The sequence below is a fragment of the Hylobates moloch genome, unplaced genomic scaffold, assembly GCF_009828535.3.
Source record: "Hylobates moloch isolate HMO894 unplaced genomic scaffold, HMol_V3 SCAFFOLD_6, whole genome shotgun sequence".
Taxonomy (NCBI): Eukaryota; Metazoa; Chordata; class Mammalia; order Primates; family Hylobatidae; genus Hylobates; species Hylobates moloch.
In genome coordinates, this window is record NW_026652281.1 from 50,845,857 (window position 1) to 50,853,295 (window position 7,439).

A 7,439-nucleotide genomic window follows, 5' to 3' on the forward strand; every position below is an offset into this window, starting at 1 on the left:
TTATCCAGTCCACTGTTGATGGGCACCTAGGTTGATTCCATGTCTTTGTTACTGTGAATAGTACTGCACTAAACATGTAAGTGCATATGTTTTCAGTAGAACAATTTTTTTTCTTTTGGGTATATACCCAGTAATGGATTGCTGGGTCAAATGGTAGTTCTATTTTTTCAGTTCCTTGAGAAACCTCCAGTCTGCTTTCTACAGTGGCTGAAATAATTTATATTTCTACCGACAGTGTAGAAGTGTTCCCTTTGCTCTGCAGCCTCACCAGTATCTGTTGTTTTTTGACTTTTTAGTAATAGCTGACTGGTGTGAGATGCTGTCTCATTGTGGTGTTTTGTTGTTGTTGCTGTTTTTTTTTTTTTTCTTTTTTTGAGACGGAGTCTCACTCTGTCGCCCAGGCTGGAGTACAGTGGTGTGATCTCGGCTCACTGCAAACTCCACCTCCTGGGTTCACACCATTCTCCTGCCTCAGCCTCCAGAGTAGCTGGGTCTACAGGCGCCCGCCACCACGCTCAGCTAATTTTTTGTATTTTTAGTAGAGACGGTGTTTCACTGTGTTAGTCAGGATGGTCTCGATCTCCTGACCTTGTGAGCAGCCTCCCAGAGTGCTGGGATTACAGGCGTAAGCCACCACGCCCGGCCGTAGCTGTTGTTTTTTGAGATGGAGTCTCACTCCGTGGCCCAGGCTGATCTCAGCGCACTGCAATCTCCACCACCCTGTCCCGAGCTCAAGCTATTCTCCTGCCTCAAGCTCTGCAGTAGCTGAGATCACAGGCGCATGCCACCAGGCCCTGCTAATTTTTGTATTTTTAGTAGAGATGGGGTTTCACCATGTTGGTCAAGCTGGTCTCGACCTCTAGTGTTCCACCTGCCTAGGCCTCCTGAAGTGCTGGAATTACATCACTGTTTTTGATTTGCATTTCTCTAATGATTAGTGATATGCAGAATTTTTTAAATTTTATTTTTAAGTGCTGGGGTACATGTGCAGGATGTGCAGGTTTGTTACATAGGTAAACATGTACCATGGTGGTTTCCTGCACCTATCAACCCACCACCTAGGTATTAAGCCCAGCATGCATTAACTATTTTTCCTAATGCTCTCCTTCCCTCTACCCCACTCCCTGTATTCTTGATTTAGCTCTCAGCTTGAACAGTATTGGTATATAGAAATATGGCTGGTTTTTTTTTACATTGATTTTGTATCCTAAAGATTTGATGAAGTTGTTTATTGATTCCTGGAGCCTTTTGATGGAGTCTTCAGGGTATTCAAGGAATAGAATTATATCATCAGCAAGAAGAGATAGTTTGACTTATTTTCCTATTTGGATGCCTTTCTCTGGCCTGATTGCTCTGACTAGTATTTCCAATACTATGTTGAATAGGAGGGGGAAGAGTAGGCATTTTTGTCTTATTCCAGTTATCAAGGAGAATGCTTCCAGTTTTTGCCTGTTCAGTATGTTGTTGGCTGTGGGTTTGTCATAAATGGCTTTCATCATTTTGAGGTATGTTGCCTAGTTTCTCGAGAGTTTTTACCATGAAAGAATGCTGGATTTTATCTAAAGCTCTTTTTGCATCTATTGAGATGATCATATAGCTTTTGTAATATAATTCTGTTTATGTGATGAATCACATTGATTTGCATATGTTGAAACAACCTTGCATCCTGGGAATGAAGCCTACTTGATTATGGTCAATTAACTTATTGATGTGCCGCTGAATTCAGTTTGTTAGTATTTTTTTGAGGTTTTTTGCATCTATGTTCATCAGGGATATTGGCGACTAGTTTTCTTTAGTGGCTGTGTCTTTGTCAGGGTGTTGCTAGCTTCATATAATGAGTTAAGGGGGAGACCGTCCTCCTCAAATTTTTGAAATAGTTTCAGTAGAATAAGTACCAGGTCTTCTTTGTACATCTGGTAGCATTCGGCTACAAATCCTTCCAGCCCAGGGCTTTTTTGGTTGTTAGGTTTTTTTATTACTGATTCAATTTCAGAACCCGATATTGGTCTGTTCGAGGTTTCAATTTCTTCATGACTCAATCTTGGGAGATTGTGTTTTTCCAGGAGTTTATCCATTTCCTCAAGATTTCCTAGTTTGTGTGCATAGAGGTATTCATAATAGTCCCTGAGCATTTTTTTTTTTATTTCTGTGGGATCAGTTGTAATGTCACTTTTGTCATTTCTTTTTTTTTTTTTTTTTTTTTTTTTTTAAGAATAAGGCATAGCGCTTATTTGGATCTTTTCTCTTTGTAAATCTGGCTAGTGGTCTATCAATCTTGTATATTCTTTCAAACACCAACTTTTGGTTTCATCAATTCTTTACATGAATTTTTAGGTGTCAATTTCATTCAGTTCCACTCTAATTTTAGTTATTTCTTTTATTTTGCTAGCTTTAGGGTTAGTTCATCCTTGTTTTTCTAGTTCCTTGAGGTGCATTGTTCGATCATTAATTTGAGATCTTCCTAACTTTTTGAAGTGGGCATTTAGCACTATAAACTTTCCTCTTAACACTGCTTTTGCTAAATCCCATAGATTAGGGTAAGTTGTGTCTCTGTTTTTATTTAGTTGAATTTTTTTTTATTTCTGCCTTGATTTCATCATATACCCCAAAGTCATTCAGGAGCACATTGTTTAATGTCCATGAAATTGTATGGTTTGGGGAGATTTTCTTGGTATTTATTTTTATTTCACTGTGGTCTGAGAGTACGGTTGGTAGGTTTTTTATTTTTTTGAATGTATTGAGACTTGCTTTCTGGAGGAGTAGGTGGTCAATCTTGGACTGTTTCATGTGCAGATAAAAAAATGTATATTCTGTGGTTGATAGGTGGAGTATTCTGTAGATGCCTATTAGGTCCAATTTGTCAAGTGTCAAGTTTAAGTCCAGAATTTTTTTGTTAGTTTTCTGACTTGATGATCTGTCTGATGCAGTCACTGTGGTGTTGAAGGTCCCTACTATTATTGTGTGACTGTCTAAATCTTATAACAAGTCTAGAAGTACTTGTCTTATGAATCTGGATACTCCAATCTTGGGAGCTTAAATATTTGGGATAGTTAAGTCTTCTTGAATTGAACACTTTATCATTATGTATTGCCCTTCTTTGTTCTTTTTTACTGTTGTTGGTTTAAAGTCTGTTTTGTTCTGATAAAAGAATAGCAATTCCTTCTGTTCTTTCTTTTCCATTTGCATGGCAGATCTTTCTCTGACCTTTTACTTTGAGCCTACGAGTGTCATTATTTTGAAATTCCTTAAGTAAGATTTTTAATTCCAGAAACTCTGATTGATTTTGAAGATGTTTATCTCTTCATTCATTTCCTAGATTGCTTAAAAGTTTGTGTTAATTTTCAACCTTATCTTGGATCTCATTGAGCTTCCTTGCAATTCCTGCTTTGAATTCTTTATCTGTCATTTGTGAATTTCCATTTCGGTTAAGGAACCATTCCTGGAGTGCTAGTAGAATCCTTTGGTGGAGTCACTATGTTCATCTTCAACTGAAATTCCAGGTGGTGGTGAGTCCAATTATTTCATGAGTCCCTCATTTCACAAAACATGAAAGCTAATTTTTAATAAATCTTTTATTTTTTTTTTTGAGATGGAGTTTTTGCTCTTATTGCCCAGGCTGGAGTGCAATGGCATGATCTCAGCTCACTGCAATCTCTGCCTCCCTGCAATTTCCGCCTCCCGGGTTCAAGCGATTCTCCTGCCTCAGCTTCCTGAGTAGCTGGGATTACAGGTATGTGCCACCACGCCTGGCTAATTTTGTATTTTTAGTAGAGACAGGGTTTCTCCATGTTGGTGAGTCTGGTCTCGAACTCCCAACCTCAGGTGATCCGCCCACCTCAGCCTCCCAAAGTCCTGGGATTACAGGCAGAGCCACCATGCCTCGCCTAATTCATTTTTTAAATGGGTTTATTTTTTGTTTTTACCCATTCAACAGAAAAATTAGACATGGTGAAATTTACAATTGGTGACATCATCCTTCACTCCATCTGTACTATGAGATTCTATACTTAAAGCTCAGCATTATTGGTATAAAACTTTAAGACACCATGAGGATTCTCAAGTGAAGAAAAAGGGGGAAATTAAAAACGATCTGCAAACAACTAAGAATGACTAAACATTGAACCAGACCTAAAACATCTTCCAATTCCTCTGCACACTGCATCCCATTACTATCCAGCCAGATCAGACAACAGGGCAGTGAGGAACAGAGAAGCCACTTGGTAGATATTTTCAAGGGATTTTAACAGATACTCTTAAATGAGAAAACAACTCATAGTTTCTTATGTTTGCTATAAAGCAACAAAACGGTGAGAAATATGAAAGCACAAATGGAGATATTAAATGACTGTGAATTTAAGAAAAAGACTATAATTTCTGACAAAATGGAAATAATTAATTGGGATGTACTAGGTTTGTTTTGCTTTGTTTTTAAGGATACTTATATTCCACATTGGTCTCATTGATAAGGTGACCCAAAAAAACTTTGTTTTTAAGGATACTTATATTCCACATTGGTCTCATTGATAAGGTGACCCAAAAAAACTTTTTTTTTTTTTGAGACGGAATCTCACTCTGTCACCCAGGCTCACTGTAGAGCACGGCTCACTGCAACCTCCATCTCCTGGGCTCAAGCAATTCTCCTGCCTCAGCCTCCCAAGTAGCTGGGATTACAGGCACTCACCACCATGCCTGGCTAATTTTTGTATTTTTAGTAGAGATGGGGTTTCACCATCTTGGCTAGGCTGGTCTTGAACTCCTGACCTCATGATCCACCCACCTCGCAATGTGGTGGGATTACAGGCATGAGAGTGAGTTCTACAGTATCTTTTTTTTTTTTTTTTTTTTTTTTTGAGACAGAGTCTCGCTCTGTCGCCCAGGCTGGAGTGCAGTGGCGCGATCTCGGCTCACTGCAAGCTCTGCCTCCCGGGTTCACGCCATTCTCCTGCCTCAGCCTCTCCGAGTAGCTGGGACTACAGGCGACCGCCACCACGCCCGGCTAATTTTTTTTGTATTTTTAGTAGAGACAGGGTTTCACCGTGGTCTCAATCTCCTGACCTCGTGATCCGCCCGCCTCGGCCTCCCAAAGTGCTGGGATTACAAGCGTGAGCCACCGCGCCCGGCCTCTACAGTATCATTTTAAAAAGTACAAGTGAATGTGGATCCATCTGCGGAAAAAAAAAAAAAACTACAAAAAGACAAAAATGCAACACTCAGTCCTTGCAAAGGACAACACACTGGAGCTGACCAAGCACATGCTTTATAAATGCTTTTTCAAAATCAAATGTTAGAACATACAAGAAACTGGTTTGTTCTTATTGTTTATTTTGATTGTGTCATTCCTTGCACATCACCTCCTCCTCGTCCTGGCATTTCGCATAGTGAGAAAAGTCATCAAAGATAGAGGTTGTGTGCTTGCAGGGAGCAATAATTTTCAGCACTTGTTTTTCTTTTTCTAAAGGCACCTCCTGTGTTTGATGGTTTATGACTGGCTTGTTGTCATGATTCTCTAGTCTGATGTGCCTGAGCTGGTTATTGGCTACATCACTGACAAAAATCCACTTGACATCAAACTTCCCCTTCCATTTGTCTTGAGACCAGACTCCAGCACTGGTGCTGCTGTCCACAGAGCACTTCATCTCCGCCACCCCACAGAAATACTCACTCCCACTGATGCTGAAGAGCAGGTAGACAGGCCCCTTGCTGCTTATGGAGCTGAATGCACTATTCAAGTAAGTAGTGCCATGTTCTGTACTACACAAAATGGAGTACTTAATGGAGTGGTGAATGTCATCCTCAGAATAGCTCTTTATAATGCACACACATGTCTACTTTTAAGATTCCAGTCAAATTCTTTAGGATTATAACTGTGGGCAGCTTTCACTTTTTTTACACTTGGGGAAGAACTAGTCTTGGTATTTCCAGGAGAGTTACTATCACTGTCGGCCCCTCTGCTCTGCCCAAATGCCATATTTTCACGTGAGGAATGATCCAGCAGGTCTGGAGTGGCTGCTGAGGGCTCTGATACTGTGGTTGAGCCAAAGCAGGAAGCTTCATTGCGAGAAGCTGAAGCACCTTCTGGGGTTGTAGGACAGCCTGTGAGGATCATGTCTCCTGGGGGGCCGGGGTCTTCAGCACAGGCCCCTTGTTATCCTGGGTGTCAATATCCATGTTATGCTTTATAGATGGAGGGGGCAGTGCACCCCCTATGACAGGCCCACTCCTTGTTTCCATTTTAGGCTGTGGTTTTGCAGGCTTGCTGGCAATGGCAGCCCATGAGGTCAGCTTTGAAACTGCCATGTTCACACATGTCCCATCATTGCCAGAAAGGATGCCAATCAGTGCCACACTGCTGATGACAGAGCACACTGTCTTGACTGCAGAGGAGCTGACATCCCCAATCTTCAGGCTGACCATGCCCTGCTTCAGGCTGTTCACTCCAGGGGCCTTACTAAGGGTGTCACTGTGAAAGCCCATCTGCCCATCAACCACTGTGTGGCCCAGGGAGCTTGGGGGTAGGTGTAGCTGCTCCCATATGCAGAGCTCTGAATCTGCTACCCTTGAGACCCACTTGTCCTCCATGCCAATAATATAAGGTTTGGGGGTAAAAATTAAACCTGTGCTGATAGATTTTGTTCTCCAGACCCCAAGGCTATCCCAAAATAGAATTGTGCATAAAATTATGATCTCTGTTACTGAGCTGTTCATAGGTGATGAGGTGTAGAATCAAAGGGTCCCTTGCAGTGGACCACAGAGCCTCACTGAGGGATTAAGGAACTCCAGTGGATGGTGGGTAATAGCCGGACAGGTAGAGGTCACTCACTGAAGGGTAATTATTACTCTAATTTGACTCTCCAGAAAGGTAGGACTGAAAGTCATTGTCATGACCCACATCCTTGTGATGCAAAGAATCATTGTGTACTTTATTATCTTGTCCTTTTGTTCTCTAAGTGTCCATGCTGATGGTCACATGCTTCATGAACAGCTTGGAGCAGTGCAGGGCCGGGACACAGGCTGGCTCAAGCATCCCTGTGAGGCTGGGCCTGTCATCTCTGCTAACGCAATCTCTGGCCTCACCACCAACGCCCCAGGTACCAGCTGGGCAGTGGCAGTGGCAGTGGCAGTGGCTGCTGGGTGCTCAGGCCACTGGCGAGGCACTACCTCAGTAATGCTTTTCCCAAGCCCTAGTCTATGTAAGTTTCCTGTTATAAACTCCAAGATTCCCCTGTAATTTTCCATTTTTCCATCATGGTAGGTATCGTCTTTGCCATTTCTTTTTCTCTTTTTTTTGAGACTGAGGGCTCACTATGTTGCCCAGGCTGGTCCCAAACTCCTGAGTTCAAGCAATCCTCCCGCCTCAGCCTCCCAAGTAGCTGGGATTATAAGCATGTGCCACCAGGCCTGGGGGATCTTTGGGGGTGGTATGAATGGAAAAGGAAATG

At 42.0% G+C, this 7,439-nt stretch overlaps 1 pseudogene; it reads right to left on the minus strand.

The window, feature by feature from the left end:
- Window positions 1-5,312: 5,312 nt before the first annotated feature.
- On the minus strand, window positions 5,313-7,024 carry LOC116470545 (YTH domain-containing family protein 1-like; annotated as a pseudogene).
- Window positions 7,025-7,439: the final 415 nt, after the last annotated feature.